Genomic DNA, 20,215 nt, shown 5'->3' on the forward strand with positions numbered 1-20,215 from the left:
TAAGCCCCCACTGTTCCGCGCTTAACAATAACGCCCACTAGTTTTAATTTAATTCTGTCATCTTTTTTTTTTTTTAAACTAAATAATCCACTTCCATTTTCTCTATGTCACAGAAAATCTAATCTTATCGCATATATGCAAGAGTACCTCTTTCCTTCATCAAGCCAGGCCCGATAAGGAACAATATAAGTATAAGAATGCGGGAAGAAAGACGATTAGATGCAAGTTGCGAGACATCGATTCAATGCACAGTAAAAACAAACAAAAAAAAAAAGAATAAAGAAGTATTCTTACCTTCCCTAAACATCCAAACATCACACAAGGTGGCTGCCCACGTTAAGCAGCATGCAGCCTACACCCACTCGCCATCATTACTCCACCGCAAGTCACCGCGTCCTTATGGTGTTGACAATATTTACATGAATATTTACATCAGACTGCGGTCTCGACTTTGCGGTTGGCCCGCATCCCTTTGAGGCCTTCCACTTTGACTTCACACCATTAACCGTCACCGCAGGTACACCGTGCTGCGGTATGTCAACCGGCAAACGCCGCGTTACGGCTTTCATTTGCAGCGGTCAACCCAACCAGTGTGGATAATCAAATCCTTTCCATGTTTGAAAAAAAAGGATATAATTGGGTATTTATGTAATAATTGACCTTTTCTGGGGTTAAATACAATTTATGGCTCAAGCATCATTAGGTCAGATATCAAATGGAAGAATGTTTGATGTTATATATTAATCTGGTTGTTTGGAAAACAGGACTTGAGTAACCATCGTTTGATGTTTTATCTGTATCTGATCTTACATATTAGGGGAAAAAAAATCTGCAGATCAGTGTGGTCCTAAGATTGTGTCTTGTGGCGCTTTTTATAGGATTTTAAAACGTACAAATTGGGGACGTAACAGTATCCTACAGAAAATCTGACTCAAATAGTATTCAGGTTAAAAAAAACCCATTAATTTAGGAAATCAAATACATTTCCAAATCTCTCCCCATAAATTTTGCTCAAGGAAAAATTTGCTGGCTCAAAAAGCACATTTGAGTCAGCAAGCTTTGTTAAAATGTGATCAGTAGGAACGGCAACTGTGTCAAAATGCACAGTTATTTACACCAGGCAAGATGAAGCAATCAAGCACTGCTAGCTAGCGGCTAATTTATGCTAGACGTAGCTATAATGGAGACAAAGTCACTGGTAAACACTCGCAACAGGTTTATATGGTATTTCAATACCACCTTCAAGAATTCATTTGTTAGTGCTGTGAATTGATGATTAAATATAATTTCATGTTTGTTTTTTTAAAATCGGAAGTCCATGCTAGGAACAATACATACAATAGTTGGTAAACAAAGGTTTATTTTGAAGTCGGCCTTCAATTTTACTGTTAGGCCGCGCATGAAAAATTGTCGCCATTGGCTTGACATTTTTTCCGACGTGTACATGAAAAAGTGTTCTCCGAAACAAGAAAAAAAGGACCTCAAGATTTCACCCCCAGTAGATATACTGCGCAGTATATACAGTATATTGTGCCTACAAGTATTTTAACTAAAAATACTTGTGTTGCCATATAAAAACCGTCATATTATATCCGTGATTTCCTGTTATAACCACGGACCTACGATTTTATATAAACATCCCGCGCACCTAAAGTGTATTTGTGCGTTCAATTTTTTTTACCCCCTCCCTTTTTTTCTCACTGTGGGAACACACTGGCACACAGATGGTTAAGCCCACCCTTGTGATGAGTGGGACGGGTGGGAGGTTGAGGGGGTTGGCGCCGCAGATGGCACCGAGGGCATCGCCAATCGCTCCCCGCGACCGCACAAACGCACGGGAACGTCTCGAGATATATAATTGGTACGGGAGGTGAGGAAGTGATAGAAGATGTGGAGGTGGGTGCGCATTGTGCGTTGCGTGCGTGCAAACGGGCCCTGGCGTCGATCCGGCGCGTCACACAAAAGCCGCGGGATTCTCGCTGGCACCTCTGCCCACGCCGTGCCACGGTGAGAGGCGCGGCGAGGCCTGCCAGAGGGTCCTGGCAGCGCCGCGCGCGCCACTCCAATTTTCGTCTACCAAGGCGCTCTTTCGGGGCACCTTTTGCGAGATCGAAAAGCGGGCCATTGTGAAGGTGTGTCCAAGTGTGATTAGGACGTGACCTAAACAAACAAAACACACACCGGTACCCCCTCTCTCATTAGGAAGACCCTACCATGAATCCCTAATGGCTTAGCCTTTGATATGCAATGACGACTAATTCCCTCCTGTGTTCACTCTCTGCAGACAGCGTCGTCATTAGACCATGGACACACACACACACACACACACACACACACACACACACACAATCCCATCATTTAGCCCCGCCACAAGTTCAGATTCTCCTCTGTCTTTTACCTAATGTTGTCAATTGCCTACCGGGGGACTAACTTCTCTCACTTTTCATCTAATTAGAACAGCATTTACATAAAAACATTTGAATCATGTATCATTAAAAAAAAATAGCTTTCTTGATGTATGAATTCGCGTCGTAAAGGCAATAAGGTGATGCCTAATTTGCTTGTGGCGCTGTTTGTCTCGTATGCATAAGTTATTCCACCAAGTAATGAGGGAGAGAGTTCACTCCGAACATAGTTTGCTCGAATTTACCGGGAAATTGGTGACATTGGACCGATATGGTTGGTAGTTAGTAGTGTTTTCAACCAATCGATATCTGCGATTGTCACGACGTGAATGAATAGTCCGTGTGCAATGCTAATGGCGGCGAAAGGCCATTCGCAAAGGTCATATATTATCCAAAAGCGTGCCATATATGGTCTTTATTTTACCTAGTATATAAATTGAATTCTTGTGATATCTTTGTCAGTTTCTCTCCTTCGGATATTTATGCTCCAATCCTGCTTTGTTTTTGGTTACAAATAAAAGAAATGAACTATGCGTCGGAAGTTCTGCTTCTGAATCCTACTGCAGCGTATCGTTACATCTATGATTTGAATCCAGGATAACTGGATCCATCGCATTGGTTTTGTCTACATAATAAAATATACGTAATAATACCATGAGTTACAGATGGGGTAGTAAAGTGTTCTCTCTGTAACAAATTTAATAGTTCTTTTTGCCTAATATTTGGTAGTCTATAACCAAGCGGATCGGTCCAATTCTGGTCTGTTAAAATCCTTTTTTTTAAATCAATTTGTTTTGAAATTGTAATGAAATAATCAAGTCAAAATACTACATAATCCCGGCTAAACACACAAACTTTTTCTTTGAACCCATTGCGAGTCATTCCTTCCCTTCCACCTCCCATTTCCCCAAAAGTAACCCGGGCTCTGTTTGTTATCAGTCTATTACGATGTCCGCAGTCCATTCTGCGGCTATTAAACATGGTGAACGACCTCACCCCTGCTGACCCCTGCCTGTTAATGGCGCAAAAGCACACTAAATGAAAGTCAGCTGGCCGGGGATGGAACACCTCCCCCCTTTTATACGAATCCATTCATACTCGTCTCTGCGCCCGTTGCTCGGAAATCATTCCTGAGGTCGACATAATGGAAGCGGAGTTGTACCTTTCAGTTGGTGTTTGAAAAGTTACATTTCTTGGAAATTCCAGCCGCATTGAGTCAGAAGGTGTGACGACTTGCAGCGGACGGGAAAACATTTGGTTCCTTGGCGACGCGGGCCATTAAACGCCAGCGGCCGTTTGAATGGTGACCACTTATGATCGGTCAGTGAGGGTGAGAAGCCAAGGCTCTGGTCAGCTGTAGTGGACGAGTTCAGATAAAAGCAAACCAACTGATTGATGAGTTGGTTGGGACGTTTGCGTTAAACCGGAGTTCCACCACAGACCAGATAAAAAATTGCACTTTTTCAGTTTGTGGTGCTTGAGTGGCAATGACTTTATGCAAATGATTACATGCTGTTGGATTTTACCGTATTTTCTGGACTATAAATAGCAGCGGATTATCAACAAATTGCCTGGTTTAAAACTGTTTTCAAATATAAGGCACACCGCATTATACGGCGCATGGAATAGAAGCTACAGTATTTATGCGCCCACTAGATGGAGCTGCGCTAAAGGGAATGTCAACATATCAATCAGCTAAATCGGTAAAACTTCATTGATAAACAATCAAAAATTAAAAGACTGGTTAGATCCATGCCAAGACAAATCAAGACTTTAAAAGAATATAATTATGATTGAATTAAATTTTAAACTCATTTTTTAATCAAATTATTACCAGAGCTCTTCAATATATTGTTTTGTAGATTTAAAAACAGTTTCCTGATTTATTCGGTAAAATGACGCTTTCTTTTACAAAAATCTGTGGTTTTTGCACCTTGTCTCCTAATAAATTGGAAAAAAATTCAAAATTGGAGCGTGTATTGCATATCAAAATTTCCAACAAGGTGTTGTGAAAAATTTCAATACATTGATAACTGAAATAATGTAAAAATTGAAGGATTTACATGGAGATTACGTTATTTCACTTTTTCGTCCCCACAAAAAGGAAAACTCATGGTTTATTCAGTGTATAAGATGCACCGAATTATCATTTCAATGTATTATTTTTAAACCTACGGGCAGTCCTACAGTTACGAATGTGTTCCGTTCCAACGCTTGCAACTTTACCCTTGTAAATCATAATTAACGCTTTAAAACCCCAGCGTAGTTCAAGTACCATATTACACGTACCGTATTACATTACATACATTCCATCTAAGAGGTGCCAATCTTTGTTGGTGCAATATTGTGAATAGCACATTTAGACGGCCCAAACTGCATGTGCAAACGAAAGGGAATTAAAAGTGCGCTTGTTCTTTGGGGATTCCGCCCCCGGGGTGGCAGCGGCAGCCATATTTGTTGAAATATGTTCGCCCCGCAGTCAAATTATTGTTTAAAAATAGTCCTGCGTCTGTGCGACTTGACTTTAGTGCAGTTTCTTTTTCAAGATAAAAAACTTCAAATAGTAAGTACAGCAAATCCGGCAATAAAAGTATCAGTCAATTATTGTATTACAGCACTTAACGGATGTTTAAACAATGGCGGCGCTATTGTCAGGCTGATTGGCAGCAATGCAGCGGGCCAGATTTGATGTGAGCGATCGTATTAAAAGGGCTGTTGGGGAGCCCGGCTCGCTCGCCGCCCGAGATAATGAGGATGTTTTCTGTCCTCGCTTCAATCGGCGCCGAGGCGAGCAGATGCACGGCGCCTCGCAGATGTGCGCAATTGGAGTGACATCTGAAAGTAAAACTCTCGAGCCTTCTTCGCGACGTGGCGCGCTCCTGTTTAGAAGCGATTTCCTGGCGCGGAGCGGCGGTGACGACGGCGACTCCGGGAGCGGGAGAAGGCGGCGAGAGGAAGTCTTTGGCAAGGGCCTCGGCTTTGAAGCGTTTTGGAGGGAGATGACATGCAAAATTAGGGAAGAAGATTTTCACCCTCTCCACTTTGACTGCGCATTAAACGCGATGGGAGGGATTTTTCCATCGTAGAGATAAACGCTGCCAGGGGGCACGCCGCCGTCCCCCAGCGACACAGATTACCTTGTCTGCGCTCGCTCAGAATCTGCTCGGATCTCCAACCGTTTGATTAAAGTTTACTTGTGTTTGCTTTACATGCAGGTAGTTCACAACTATTCACTTCTAACTTTTCAAACGCCAATTGGAAGACAAAAAAAAGCCTTTTTCTATTCAAGCATCCATTTGCTGAGAAAGCCGTCTTTTGCCAAGAAATCATTTGTTAGATACGACGGCGTTTTCATCAGAATCCTGATCATAAACTTGAACAATTTATCATATCAGTGCCACGCATTCGTTTTCAGTTTGAATGTATTTATTCTAGTAACTATGGTATGGATGCGGAAGAGGTTTAATCAACAAGCTGTTGACGGCAGAAACGCCATCCAAAAACAGGAGGCTGGGCTATTAAGCGGCATTCAACAATACAGTACAAAACTTCTCATTGTTTGTAACAGACAATCATGTGAATAACCGAGTGTGGCATCAATAAACTTGAACATAAAAAAAAAGAAAAACTAATGGGGGAAAACCCTGCAAATGTATTCTCGCCTAATATTGGATTTATGGGACCTGATTTGGGAATGTCCCTCTCACATTTTAAGTGTCAGGGACTTTGTGAGTGTGAAAGTTCAAATGCCGCTTTTTGAATTAAATTAAAGCCTTTAATGTGGATTAGTCATCCATCTATCAAATTTCTCTGAAGGTTGTCAGCTGACTAAATCAGTCGGGCTGGACTCTGGACTGGTTGGTAGACAACCCCGATGCGGATGAGGAGGTGAATGTCGACGATTTGACACATTTGCAGGTAAAACGCAATTTAAGATCTTACAAACGAGATATAACAAAAGGCAAACTGGAGTCGGATTGAACCCCGAGGATACCTTTGACAAAATAGTAGACTGAATCCAGATTTTAACACGCTAACCTCTGTTAAGAAATATGATTTAAACCCGGTCCCGGGGGGGCGCGGCTATCCTGCATGTTTTTGATGTTTGCGTCCTCCCAACACACCTGATTCAAATGATCCGCTCATCAGCAAGCTCAGCAAAAGCCCGATAACGATCCTGATCATTTGAAACAGGTGTCTCGGAGGAGGGAAATATCAAAAACCTGCAGGATGGCGGCCCTCAAAGATCCGTTTTGGATCCCCCTGGTTTTAACCAATTAGAAGTTGTCTGATTGGCGATACTATGAATATCTTTTGATTACGCGGCAGGTGAACTCACCGCCACCCGGCTACAGTCATACGTAGTCAAAACCAGTAACGCTACACCGCAAGTAACATCGGTCTTTAATCAAGCGGCGTTTGGAAGCCGTCGCGCCTGGAGATCAGCATAGGCGGTATGGCGAATAGACCGGGCGTCTCTCAAAGCGAATCAAAAACCGGCGAATGTTCACAGATCAGCGAGGAAGCCGTTATGGATCGGCGCCTTTGAAAGTAACTGTGAGGCTGATCTACAGGGAGTTTTATTGTTGTGCCCACGGGAGCAGATGTCGCTGGCACTTACTCAATACTTTCTCTCATTTTCTCTCCCTCTCGTTTCTGGCCAGATGGAGAGATGCTCCTCACTTTGGATCACAATGCTAGCGAGTCATGTGATCCACAAGCTCGCTGTCTCCTTCCTCTCTCTATCTGTTTCCCTTTTGTCTCTTTTGATCCACAAGCGCTCGCTCTCCCGCTTTCTCCGTGTCCCGACAAAGGCAGACAAAGGCCTTTCATTTTCTCCGGGCCCTGCTTGAGCTCTCTGTTTGTACTGTACCGAGCAGGGCTCCGGCTACCATTGTATCCCCCTACTCGCTGCAGAAAAAGAGGTGTCTAGGGGCCCCGGGGCCCTGCACTTGGAAAAGGGGCCTTCCTCCGCGGGGTGGGGGGGAGGTTGCATTTACAGCGCGACGGGAAGAAGAAAGAGCCAAAGCGACAGAGTATATTATTTCATTAAGTGCTTTGGAGCTCGCCAAGGGATTGAGGACTAAAACCTTGCCGCTCTGTGTGACAGGGGCACGACCTCCCACAACCTGGGAACTACAGCCATGCATCTTGTCGCTTTCATGTGATACTGGGAATACTGGGGGGTGTGTGCGAGCTCTCAGTCAGTTTGAGGGCCGCTAAGCTTTTTAGTCAGGGCTCGCTGAACAGAGGGAAAAGGTGGCAAGAAGGACGGAGGAGAGCCACGGGGTAGGTGAGGCGGGGACGGACGGGGTGGGGGTGGGGGTTTGCCCAAAAAACCTCCGAAAGACAGAAATGGGCATTGTCGCCAAGCCGAGCTCGAGCCCATTCTGTTGATCTGCGCAGGATCCCGGAGAAAACAAAACTGCATTGTTCCCCGCAGATGGAAGCCAGTGTCTCCTGGGTAACAGCATTAATCTCCCCTTTTCTCCCGCTTCCTCTCTTGTCGGGGCCATAATCGGTGGGCTCCTTTCAGCAGCAGAACCAGCCTCAAAGCCCGGGCTCCTAACTAGCCTCCTAATTAGCTGCAATTACAATGAAGACAACATGATGAGATAATAGAAATTTGCAAAATAATGACATACCGCGGGAAAATATTCCTCCTCCCCAAGCACCGTTTTTTTTTTCCCCCTTTCCCTCCGTGAGAGGCACAATGGAGAGCCGGGGCCCTTTTCTGAAAGCGGGGAGCTCAGAAAAAATGGTGGCGCATTATGTGCCATAGAACCCTATTGTCTGCCTTCTGGTTGCTTCAATCAACAGGCCATTGTCTGGCTGCTTAAATCAAAATGACTCAAATACAGGCTCCGTAATGATGCCCCCTAAGCAGCGCATACTGAACAGAGAGGAAGAAGGGGAGGCAAGCCAAAAGGGCGCAAAAGGGCGAGATACTGGACCGATCGTAAGGAATCCAACAGGCGGTCTCCTTTGCTCAAATTCAGTTCAGGGAAAAATCCAGAAAGAAGACAAGCGGCGGGGAGGGAGAGGATGGAGGTAAACAGCAGGTGGTAGTCATGCACAGAGCAACATTTGAGCTTGTGTGATTGGCAGCATCAGACTAAGAGTAAAATGGTGGAACGCGGGCGAAATCCATTCAAGGTCCTCAGCTGAACACACTATAGGACTTAGTAGGGTAGCTCCAAAGAGTCAAGTACTGTACAAATCCTCTCAACAGTTTTTGGTCTTTATCTTTCGGCTCATTGAAGCTACAGCGCTAAAGGTCTTTCTAATGAGGTCCCACGTTTCCGTTTCTTTTTGCTGCCTTGCTGAGACAAAAGGGACACAAGAGAGGACAGGCTGTGTCTCAGGACGATATACTATCTAAGCATAAAACCGAGATTGCGGATTAAATCTTTTTTAACCATGTCATTCAAATGAAATTAATCAATTTTGACAAAGGACAACAAAATTATTAAATTATTTGGAGTCAGTCACAAGAAGGAGTCATGCAATGTCACCTATGGCAGACATCTTTCAACCCTATCGAACTTTCAGTTCTCAAGCTCATTGCAAATCGAAACGGGAACTGCAGAGTCACGTGGGACGCAAATGGAAGCTGAGCACAAGAAAACACATCTCATTGGTGTCACTACAAACGGCCGGTGTGTCACAGGCGACGCGTGACGCAATCCTTAAAACCAACTATGCCCCGCCCCTCCTCAACACGCAGAATCCCGCCGAGTAATTAGCGCGTGTCAAATAAGTTGACAAGCTCGTTAACGCGCCGCATCATCCGATAGTGTCGCCTTTGTTTGTGTCGGCTTCGGAGAGGAAGTTAGCGGGCTAATTAGCATAATTACAAGTGCTGATTTACGTGGCTGTAATTAGCAGAGCTACATTTAGAGATACACGCGGTGAGGAGAATCCCTGATGCTGCGTGTCACTACAAAGACAATAGTGCTTGATAGGATGATTTCAAATTGGCAAAGAGGTATTCATTTAGCAGTATGTTTATTATTGTGCCTGGAGTTTGCACTTTGTAGAATATGTGGCTGATGCGTAGCCAATTGATAGGTTTTTTTTTTGTTTTGTTTTTTTTGGAGTGGTTAGGTAACATGAAACAGTTTTTGTTACGTTAGGAAGGAACCACCCATTCCCTCTGATTTGATGTGACCTAAAGTGTGAGAAAGCAAAGAAAAGTGCATAAAACAAGCATAAAACAGTGGCAGTGAGGTCAGACAAGGGTTAATGGAATGCTCTGGGATTTGGTGTCAATTTAAGACTTTGTTTATATCTGATTCATCAATTATTTGCCATTTTGCCTGCTTTATTATTTGCTCTATCGTGTGGAATGCAAGCCTGCTCGAGAAAGCGAACAGAATAAGAATTGAATTGTGTTTTGTTCCCACACATGACAACAAATCTCTTGAATCTTGAAAATTATCCTTGAAAAAGTTCATATTCATTTACAATTGCTTTTTCTCAAATCATGAAATCGAAGATTAAGAGATAAACAATTAACAGGGTGTTTCCAAAACCTTTGACTGATGCCGTACCAGCGGATGGGACTTGTAGAGAAACGCAAACAAAGTGTAGTTGTTCTACCTACTGGGGACGTCTCCCGTCCAAATGTTGAGCTACTAAAGCGACTATAAAGTGATTGCATCCCACACAAATTCACAAGCGCAGTGTTTGTCACTGTTTATACGTGTGAAGTAAGTCCCAGACTGGGTGCCTTAATTAACACGGCGCATATGACTCCCATCGGAGCTGTCTAATTAGACATCAGCGTGGAGACGTTGTGTAATTACCTGACAGGGCTCGACGTGTTACACTTAACTAGTCTCCCTCCTGCGCGGCAGACCCGTCTCCTCACACCGCGTCTCGTGTTTGGCAACATATGCGCGTCGAGCGCCGCACGCGCACCTCATTTGTCTCGTTCTCATCTCGGTCCTTCGCTCTGATCATCTTCTCTCCTCTTTTGACACCTTCCAGCCTCTTTGGAAGTTGGGTCGAAGTTGCATTAGTCTACAGTACAGAGTGCTATGGATCCATTCTTGATCAATAGACACTACTATAGTAAGGTTAAAAACTCCCAAGCTTTATTCTTTGGAAAAACGAGCTATTGTCTGATAGTTGTTTTTAACTACTTTCTTTTTTTTTCGGGCCCAGCAATGCAACTTGGTGGGGGATTTAATCAATAAATAACACCTCTCGCACTTTTTGCAGGAAAAATTACAATTATAGAATAGAACAGAATGCCTGCATTGTCATGGTACACAAGTATACAACTAAATTGGTAGCACTGCTGTGATTAGTGCAATTTAATATAATCTTAACAATAATTCAATTAATACTATATTGCATCCATTTTCTACTGTGTAGTTGCTTATCCTGGCAATCTTTATGCCAGCTGACTTGGGGCAGTAGGCGGGGGACACCCCGAACCGGTCGCCAGCCAATCGCAGGACACACTGGGACCAACAACCATTCACGCAGCCAGTCACACCTAAGGACAATTTAGTATGTCCAATCCACCTGCCATGCATGTTTTTGGAACGTGGGAGGAAGCGGGAGTGCCCAGGGAGAACCCACGCGGGCTCAGGGAGAACATGCAAACTCCACTCAGAAAGGCCAGCTGGAATTAAACTCAGCTCCCTTAGCTGTGAGGTGCTCACCACTCACCATCAGCTGCTGTTTTGTTGCTATTCCGAGTCTGTCTCTGAGTCTGTTTGTCCAGCTTTTATGATGCAATTATACTAACCAAACAATTATTGATTGCTGTACAACTCAAGTATAAAAGTAAACCTATTTGGTAATATCCAGTTGCTTCCCTATGTCTTGTAAAAATAAAACAAAAATTCCATCCGTCTACTTGTTCTGCCATCCAGACAGAAATTGTATTACAAACCATAAAGGGCGGGGATGTGCAAAATGAGTGAAAGTGACTTACACATTGTTTTCCAATGAGGATAATAATTGACAGTTTTCCACCACTGTCCTCCAGCCTGAACAACAATAAGAAATGAAGAGGTTACAAAGTTAAAAATCCCACAGCGGTGAAGTTGAAAAATGACTGCTCATGGAAGCAGACACAACGCTAATGGAATCATGAAGCAGCTTATCATGTGAATGAGAACAATAATGAGGAGACAAAGCGGGGACAAATCCATTGTAAGTGAGGTGGAATTATGTCGGCTCAGTGGATTATAAAAAGGCCTTGATCCAGTGGGAGTTGGAAAAACATGGCTTCCATGCCCACTTATTTTCACATACAGGCAAATATGCGCGCCGAGTGTCACAAACACGCTAATCCACGCTAATATCGGCACACGCTCACATATGCATGACATTACACAAGCGCCGAGCGAAACGCGTGGACGGAGACGTCAGGACCGTGATAGCCACTCGCGTCGGCACATAATTGAATTAATTCAGCTGAGAAACAACTTCGCAGATTAGCGACTTAACTTTTCAATAATAAGAAAAAAGCCAGCCAGGCGAGATAATTACATTTGTCTCAAATGAGGGCAGCCGTCGAAATGTATCGCGTATTGGCCATGTGTCCGCTGTTTAAACCCTGCACGCGCATGCGTGCGCAAACGCAGCCCCTAAGCGCTTAAAAGACATTACTAGAGTTCAAAATATATCCTTCTGTATCCTTTAACACTGTTTTGGAGGTTTATTGATTGTTATGTACTTTTAAATCCAGTTCTGCTGAGGCGTTATCCTGCTTTGATTCCAGTCTCCTGTGTGGGGTTGCATGTGCTCCCACGTGCCTGCATGGATGTTCCCATATTTATCTATTTATTGATTTATTAAATCATCTGCCTTTTTGTAGAATTTCAATAATATCACGACATAGTTCAAAGTTAATTTGATGAATAAAACGTGATATTCAATATCATAAACTAGCATAATGCAATTTGAACTGAAAACTACTTGGTATTGGTATCAGTATCGGCGATATTGGCACTTGGTGAAGTTTGATACTAAAATCTCAAGTATCATGCATCTTGACTAACACTGTTTTACTCTGGCGATTAATAAACGCTATACCAGCATTAAGCTAGCAGACTTTGGGGAAAAATGATTTGAAGATTCAGGTATTTAAATGTTTAATTTTCTCCTTTTTTGTATCAGTTTTACACCAATCGTAGGGCTGGGTGATATGGCCGAAAAGTAATATCAATTTCTCACCAGCCGATTTGGATGATTGTGATCTTAATACCAAACACTTATTTAAAGTGTTTAAGAAAATTGTGGAAAATATTCAGATAACAATCATTTATACTGATTTTGAATCAGTTTTAACATCGACTTAACCATCATCGGGTGCGCATAACTTGCTCAAATTAACTCATTCAACCAAAACTAGTCTCTTATTTCTTGACCGTGGGGGTTCTCCAGGTAGAGGGTCGGATAAAAAAAAAGAATCGAAATGCCCACAGAGTGCATTCGAATCCTCAAGAAACTCTCAATGCGGCGTGTCTCTGTTCATACAAAGCCTCTCATTCAAGACTCGATGGCTCCTCTCATGTCAGACAGCGGTTGAGCTAAAACGGACAATGGCGGCACAGAAACAAAAGGCAGTTTATTAGGCCGGGTAGAGCGAGCGGGAGGCAGACAGAAGACCGAGTGGCACTCGGCATTCCATTGTGGCTGGACTCACATCTGGTGACCATGTGTGACCAGAGCAGCAGGGCTAATGATGGGCTTCCTGAGGCCAGCTCAATTAGGCCAGGCCTCTCCGGACTCCCAGAGCGAGAGGGACAGAGAGTCAAGGGAGGAGAGACTGCGTCTTTATTATTTGGGTGGCTGCTCGGGTCTACTTTTGCCATCATATACTGACATTCGGTGCCAGAAACACTTCCGCATCTGTCAAAGCGTCACCTGGAACAGGAACGCATTTTTCTTCACAATTGACTTCTGCATGAATGATAAAACTGATTTATAACAGCGGCGGTCCACCGATATGACTGTCCAATTACAGCGAGGTGGCTTTTAATTTGGTATGCACAGGAAGTAGGCAGAGAAGGAAACCCCTAAAGCGCTAAATTACTGTAAGCCATATTCAGACCAGGAGACAATTGCCGTTTAGGAGATCGAGATCTGGACTCCCCTTGCGCACGTGCGCTGAAGGGAATTAACAAAGCAACGTGAACGTTTAGAGCCAGCGGAGACTTCGACATTGTCCTCGGGCAAGATTTGTCCACTCGTATTGTTTGCCACTAAGCGTGTGACAGTAACGGAACAGACTAATCCTGCCCTGGCAAACTTTTCACCCCAGGAGATCCAGGCTGAAAAATGCCAAACCTGATAAACAGCAAAGAATAGCCCGTCTGTCTGTGTCATGAAAGGCTTTATTGGAGACAATTATTCTCCTAATCATGTGTTAGCGGTCAGATGTTGACGATTAGCACAACACGAAGAGCTGCGCGATTAATAACGGCCGGGTCATTCCAGGCGTGCGTTTCCGGTCGTCAATTGCAACGTTTGCCAGGCAGAGGTCATAGGGGTCCGTCCCGTTTTCTTGTCCCGGATACCCACTTGTTAGTGCACGTATCAGAAAAACAATAAAAGAACCGTAAACGAGTCTTAAAATAACGTTCGGTTAAGGCGGGCAAAAAATGACTTAATGTAATTCCCCAAATATGAAACGCACCCGTGAAAACGCACCCTTATAACCCTATATTTTCTTGCGTTCATATTCTTGAATGAGAATTTTTTTCGTGTGTTTCGCATTTCCCACATTTTGAGCGATCGGTGAACGCCTCACCAGCGTAACATTTGAGCTGCTTTGATTGATACCGAGTGGACTTGTTCACGCCTACAACAATGCAAACTACATTTTCCCCCCAAATATTTTTGCTTATGCAGGTGTGTGTCATGACCAACATTCAGTCTAATGTCTCATGGGTCACAGCAACAGAACCCCATAAAAATGGCGGTGGTTCCCTAATTCTTATTCTATGTCAAAGTATGATAATAGCAATATCAGTTCTTAGTTGGCCTAGAATTGAGTGTTTATCGATTAATCCGTCTGGTATTGGGTTGATTAATCAATAATTTGAATACACAAAATAATCCAAAACAGGAAGCTATTTCAAATTAATAGTACAAAAAATGTCCAAGCATTATTTAACGGCTTTGTTTCGTAATATATTGAGAAATCTGCAGATATTTGTTTTTAAATTTTGATTCAATATGAAAATAATCAGTAAGCTACGCAAATTGGAGGATATTTAATACTGACAAGCTGTGAAGACAATCCCAAACGAAAATGGGCCGTCCGAACGATTAATCGAATACCAAAAACGATCATCGATCGATTCAAGCTTCGCACCACCAAAATTTATAATCATATTTATTCTCACCTTCATGCATGAGTTGGTCGTCGTCAACACGAGGAGATATTTCGCCCACTTGGACGTCTGTTTGATTAGTTTACGTCTCTGCGCGCTTTTCATCCTCAAAAATGAAAACACGTTAACCTTGAGCTGCCAAACAGCTTTCTGTCGGCGTCTGAGGAGATATTAAGATGGTGATTAAGAGAGATGGATGCCGCTTTAATTCCCCGACAAATAGAATGGCTCGTCGCTGTTGTTTAATCTTCCATCTTCATTATGGAGTGCGACTCGAGAGAATGTAGCCAAAGGAAGGCCGCGGGAACAAAAGGACGCCATCAAGGATGCCGTATTTACATGTTTAATCGCCATAAACCTTCAATTGAATGGAGGGAATAACGCTTTTGATGGTCAGGAAGGAATTATTACCGGCGTTGCGGATTTCCATTGTCGGGCTACCCGTATGCATGGACGCGGGAGCGTGGCGGCACAGGGTCGGGCCAGAACAACACCACGTTGCCTTCAAGAGTGCTTCAGCTCAAGCTGCATGCAACCGTGGTGTTTTTCTGTTTTAATTCAAGGTCCTCGCGCCCTCACTGTGAAATACAATCAACACTTTCAATACCGATCCATACAAAAGACAGCGAAGCATACTGCACTTGCAAAAGACCCCCCCCCATTGTAACCTAAACACTTATCATTGGACTAATGCTCGGAATATTCATTTTCTTATTAGTTGAATAAAGGCGGCCGTTTCAATGCAAGTCTCACAATAACAACATGTACATATTACAACTTCATTTCCAAGTATTTCTGAAAGGCCTTTGAACGGTTAAACAAAGAGAAGTTGTTGCGGGGTGATATTTACTACAGACCTTTACGCCATGACATCACATGGCATCTCTAGTGCAAAAAAACCTTCGAGGTGATCTGAGTCATGGTGGGACCCGATTGAAACGGAGGTCTTGGCTGATGTTTTGCTGATCGTCTTACTTGGGATGATCCAAGTGTCGACTGTTGAGATCAGAGCTTTGAACATTGCCATTCGCTGTCCCTCCCCCCAAAAGTCGGACAAAGTAACCTGAGGCCACTGTAGTGGATATTTTTTTTCGGTCTTTATCGTTTGACCCTACTAAGTCATTATGTGCTTAGTGGAGGACATCATGGCCTTTTCAATCACATCTCATCTGATAGAGTGGGATGCAATTAACTTTGCTGTCTAGCTCAGACAAAATGGACACACATGTGGACACAAATGAATATGAGAATATTGCTGCTCCCTATTATTTTTGTTTTGTTTTAATTTTGTTTTCCATTAGTTTCTTGTGTTCAATCCACTGCTTCCAAGGTTATAGCACCTCGTCATATGCTAATTAGCATTAGCATTAAGGTGGTTGACAACATTGGCATTTTTGTGCTTTGCAGCCACTTTTCAGAGATCGCCTAGTGCCGGACTAAACCAGGCGTTATTAAAAACGCAACATATGGGGATAAAACAGTCCCCAGCATGCCACACCGACATTTTGACATTTTATCTGTGCATGTTCGTGAGCCTAATTGTGTCCGTGTGTGGGCGTGCGTGCATAAACATACATGGCCAAGGATGCGATTTCACTCACTGTACGTTGGCCGAGGGGAAAAAAAAAAAACAAAGTACTTTTAATCTAACGCGTCGTCCGCCGGCGTCTCGGCCTGGCGCACAAAGAAAATAAGTTCAAGTCCGCTTTCGGTTCGTCGTCTACTGGCCATCAAAGCTCAGCTAAGCCTTTCCGTTTTCCGGCGGCGGGCGTTCTTGATGGCTTGATGTTTGGGTGCATAAATGGAAAAAAAAAAATCAAATAAAAATACATCTCTGATTACGGCCCAGCTCCTTAGCTGCAAAACTGGAGGAAGGTGGGAGGAGTTAAGGGGGCGTAGCGGAGGTAGACAAGAGATGAATGCAGCCCCTGTTCCTTCAACACGTCCTGAGTAAACAGGAAGTCCAGCTGCTGCGCTCTTTTTTTTTTTTTTTTAACCTCCCGAAAGTGGACAGGAAAGAAGCGGCCCGGTAGATCCTTTCAAACGGCGATCTTCCATCGTCAAGACTGCACTTAGTTGGCAATCTGGACACGCGGAGCCCCTCACTGGGAGCCTAATCCCCCGATTTCTTTAAGAGACTGAGCGAGTAGAACAGAGCAGAAAGGAAGCATTGTGGCTGGAGACAGTGCAGTAAAAAAGAGGAGCATACAGTACCAAATTGAGGTCGTGGCAAGACAATGGCTGCCCTTCACTGGCTCATTCACGCACGGCTCTATCAAACGCCTCTTTCTTTTCTTCTTTCCTCCCTCTTCTTTTTTTCTCCTCTCACGTCCGCCTTTCTTTTCTCGGAGGGGACGGCGGATAACAAAACGCCGGGCCGGCCCCCGCTACCTCTCTCCGTGGCCACCTTCACATCATGCGCACCTTCTCCTCCCGCTGCTCTTGTTGTTTTGCTTGACGGGAAGTGGTTTAGGAGGAGCCCGGCTGTTATCTGCTTAGTGTGTGGACGCATCCCTTGGGTAGGACAAAAATGTGAGGGTTTTGGAGCTAAAAGAAAGTTTGCATGAGTCTGGAGTGGAAGGCCAGGCATGTCCATTTCTTCAAATTGTACACTTAATTCCTTCGGAAATGATGCATGGAGGTGGCTCAAAAATGGAGGAAGTTTCAGCAATTTGAATGTTGCCAAGGTGAAATCTCTAGTTCAAGTTTAAAGTCATTTTCCAGTGGCGCACATCCGTTATTTTCATAAACTTTGATTGCAATTTGCACCTTTTGGCTGCTGGGAAATGAAAGTCAAGAGCTTATTGAGGTTATTTTTGTTTGACTCCCCATAAAATAATTAAAAAAATAGTTGGGTTAAAAATGACCCAATTCTGGGTAAAAATAAAAAAATAAAAAAAAATAAAAAAATACATGTTTAGGGGTTGTTTTGTGTAAAACAACCCAGAAACTTGAATTAGATATTGCAAATATATAATATATGATAATATATAAATATATTTGAATGTTGCCAAGGTGAAATCTCTAGTTTGGAGAAAAAAAAGCGTTAAAGTTTAAAGTCATTTTCCAGTGGCGCACATCCCTTATTGTCATAAACTTCAATTACAATTTGCACCTTTTGGCTTCTGGGAAACGAAAGTCGAGACTTTATTGAGGTTATTTTTGTTTGACTCCCAAAACAATAATTTAAAAAATAGCTGGGTTAAAAATGACCCAATTCTGGGTAAAAACAAAAATTTAATTAAATAAAAAATACATGTTTAGGTTTTGTTTGTGTAAAATAACCCAGAAAGTTGAATGAATCAGATATTGCAAATATATAATATATAATAATGTATAAATATATAATATATAAATATAACCAGCTGTTTTTATTTGAAGGTATTGGGTACTCGTGGAGGCGGCCGATACCAGATGCTGATACTTAATGTAAACAAATTAAATAGAATAAGTCCTCCTTGGCTGTAGTTAGCACTTTCTAAAAATGAAAACATTGAAATCTACATTTAAAATTTGCCGTCACTGTTCGTGCATGATAGTGTTTTTTGTCTTCCAAAAAATATTCCTCAAAAATGTTTACCGCAAGACTATCGCACATTGCAGTAATTGAAATGACGTTCTGCTCAGCTCTCTTGCATGTTCGGCTGTTAGAGGGAAAGAAAGAGCATGATTATGATAAAGGCTTGGCTTTGTTTCACAACAGATGTCTCATTTAGCGAGTCTCATATGGGGACTGCTTGTGATGAACGCGAACAATGGGGAGATTTGTGGAATTCACAGTATGACATAGAAATATCTGAGAATGCCTCAGCACATAAGCAAAAGTCTAAGTGAAGAGGGCAGAAGCACCTTGGGGCTATTAGGCCCACAAAGACCGACGATCCACAAACTTAATTTGCCTTGGCAAAACGAATCACTCAAAATTGATCGACTAGACCCGAGCGGTGGGCTTTAACCGATTTATCGGCAGACGAGGGGGGAACAGGGATTGGCATTGTTTTACAAAACAACAGAAAAATTGTCTTGCCACCGCCACAGAACGGATTGGGGCCACAATTGCCCAAAGGCTCGAGCACATGATGATTTGAAGGTACTAACTGATGCCCCGACGGAAAAAAAAAAAAGATTGTACTGATCTTTTGATGGTCAAGTGCTTTTAAATGGAAGTCATATTGTAGCGCAGACGCATACAATGATGCACAAAGTTGCATTTGTACAAAACCGCAAAACGGCTTATCAAGATGAGCGTGCAGATATGCACGTCCAACAAAACCGATTGGATGCAGAAATAATGGCCGTCCGACTTTAGCGTACCTACGCAGAGCGTTACTTCGATCTGGAACTCACCACCCTTACTAAAATCAATGAATCTGTTCAGGATAAATCGACAAATCGGATGCAAAAAAAAAAAAAACCACCCCTTTATTCTAAAAGTGGACATTATTTTTAATTGATATTCATTCAATCCCAAATAATCAGTCTGCTTTCATGGAAGACGCCAACGATTGGAGAATATTCACTGACAACAAGATTTAATTAGTATATTGTATATACATACGTATAAATATACACTATGTATATTTATACACACGTATATTAGCATAAGTATTTGATATATAGTCAAGATACAAGGTTTTCATTGTCATACACAAAGTAACACTACAGATTGAAATTCTTATTCAGTTCACTATTCAACAAACTTACATTCCACACAATAGAGCAAATAATAAAGTAGACAATAGTAGGCAATAAAACAGTAATAGCACAATCCATTGCTAATGAGAAATTAATATGAGAATAGACTCCCATTCTGAACATTATAAACTATATATATACATATGAGGATGACAGTGCAAAATATTATGTAGTATGTATGAGTCATGTTTTATACATATATATATATATATATATATATATATATATATATATATATATATATATATATTTTTTAAATTAACATAATAATAATAAAAATAATATAAAACCCTTTAAACCCTTTAATCTTTGGATAGACCCTATAGGGAGCTGAAATTTCACCCAGATGGCGACATGTTACCGCTTTTATGTCAGTTAGCCTTTATAATGAATGTCATACAATTTTGTCTCTCCGTGAATTTAGATTATAACAGATTATAACAAATTGACATGATTTCTGAGGATGTTTACGCTCCAATCCTGTTTTGTTTTTGTAATAAATAATAGGAATCAACTACATGCCGGAAGTTGCTTTCGGAACCCACATCTCGACAATGTAAAGTCACAAGGGATATTGCAAGTATCGGAAAATGCAATCTAGGTACCGTGGAACCACACAATGTACTTTTGGTTTTGAATGATTCCACTCGATTAAATCCGTGCGTTTGCCGAGTTCATCGGAAGTCAAACAGATTACAGGCGGCATAAAGCAAATCACATGAGACAGTGTGACAGGAGAGCGCTTGTAGACCA

At 42.5% G+C, this 20,215-nt stretch overlaps 1 protein-coding gene across 6 annotated transcripts in view; it reads right to left on the reverse strand.

Annotated features, from left to right (window-relative positions):
• Positions 1-20,215, reverse strand: part of sox5 (SRY-box transcription factor 5) — a 110,702-nt gene that overhangs the window by 83,723 nt on the left and 6,764 nt on the right. Inside the window, exon 1 of one of the 6 annotated variants that reach the window (XM_088406372.1) lies at positions 16,982-17,190. The exons of the other annotated variants lie outside the window; for them this stretch is intronic. The gene's annotated coding sequence lies outside the window, so the exon portion shown is untranslated. Of the gene's footprint in view, positions 1-16,981; positions 17,191-20,215 lie in introns of those variants that run through there. 6 annotated transcript variants of the gene reach the window in all.

Source organism: Hippichthys cyanospilos, chromosome 22 (genome assembly GCF_059441005.1).
Source record: "Hippichthys cyanospilos isolate Australia breed blue-spotted pipefish chromosome 22, RoL_Hcya_1.0, whole genome shotgun sequence".
Lineage (NCBI taxonomy): Eukaryota > Metazoa > Chordata > Actinopteri > Syngnathiformes > Syngnathidae > Hippichthys > Hippichthys cyanospilos.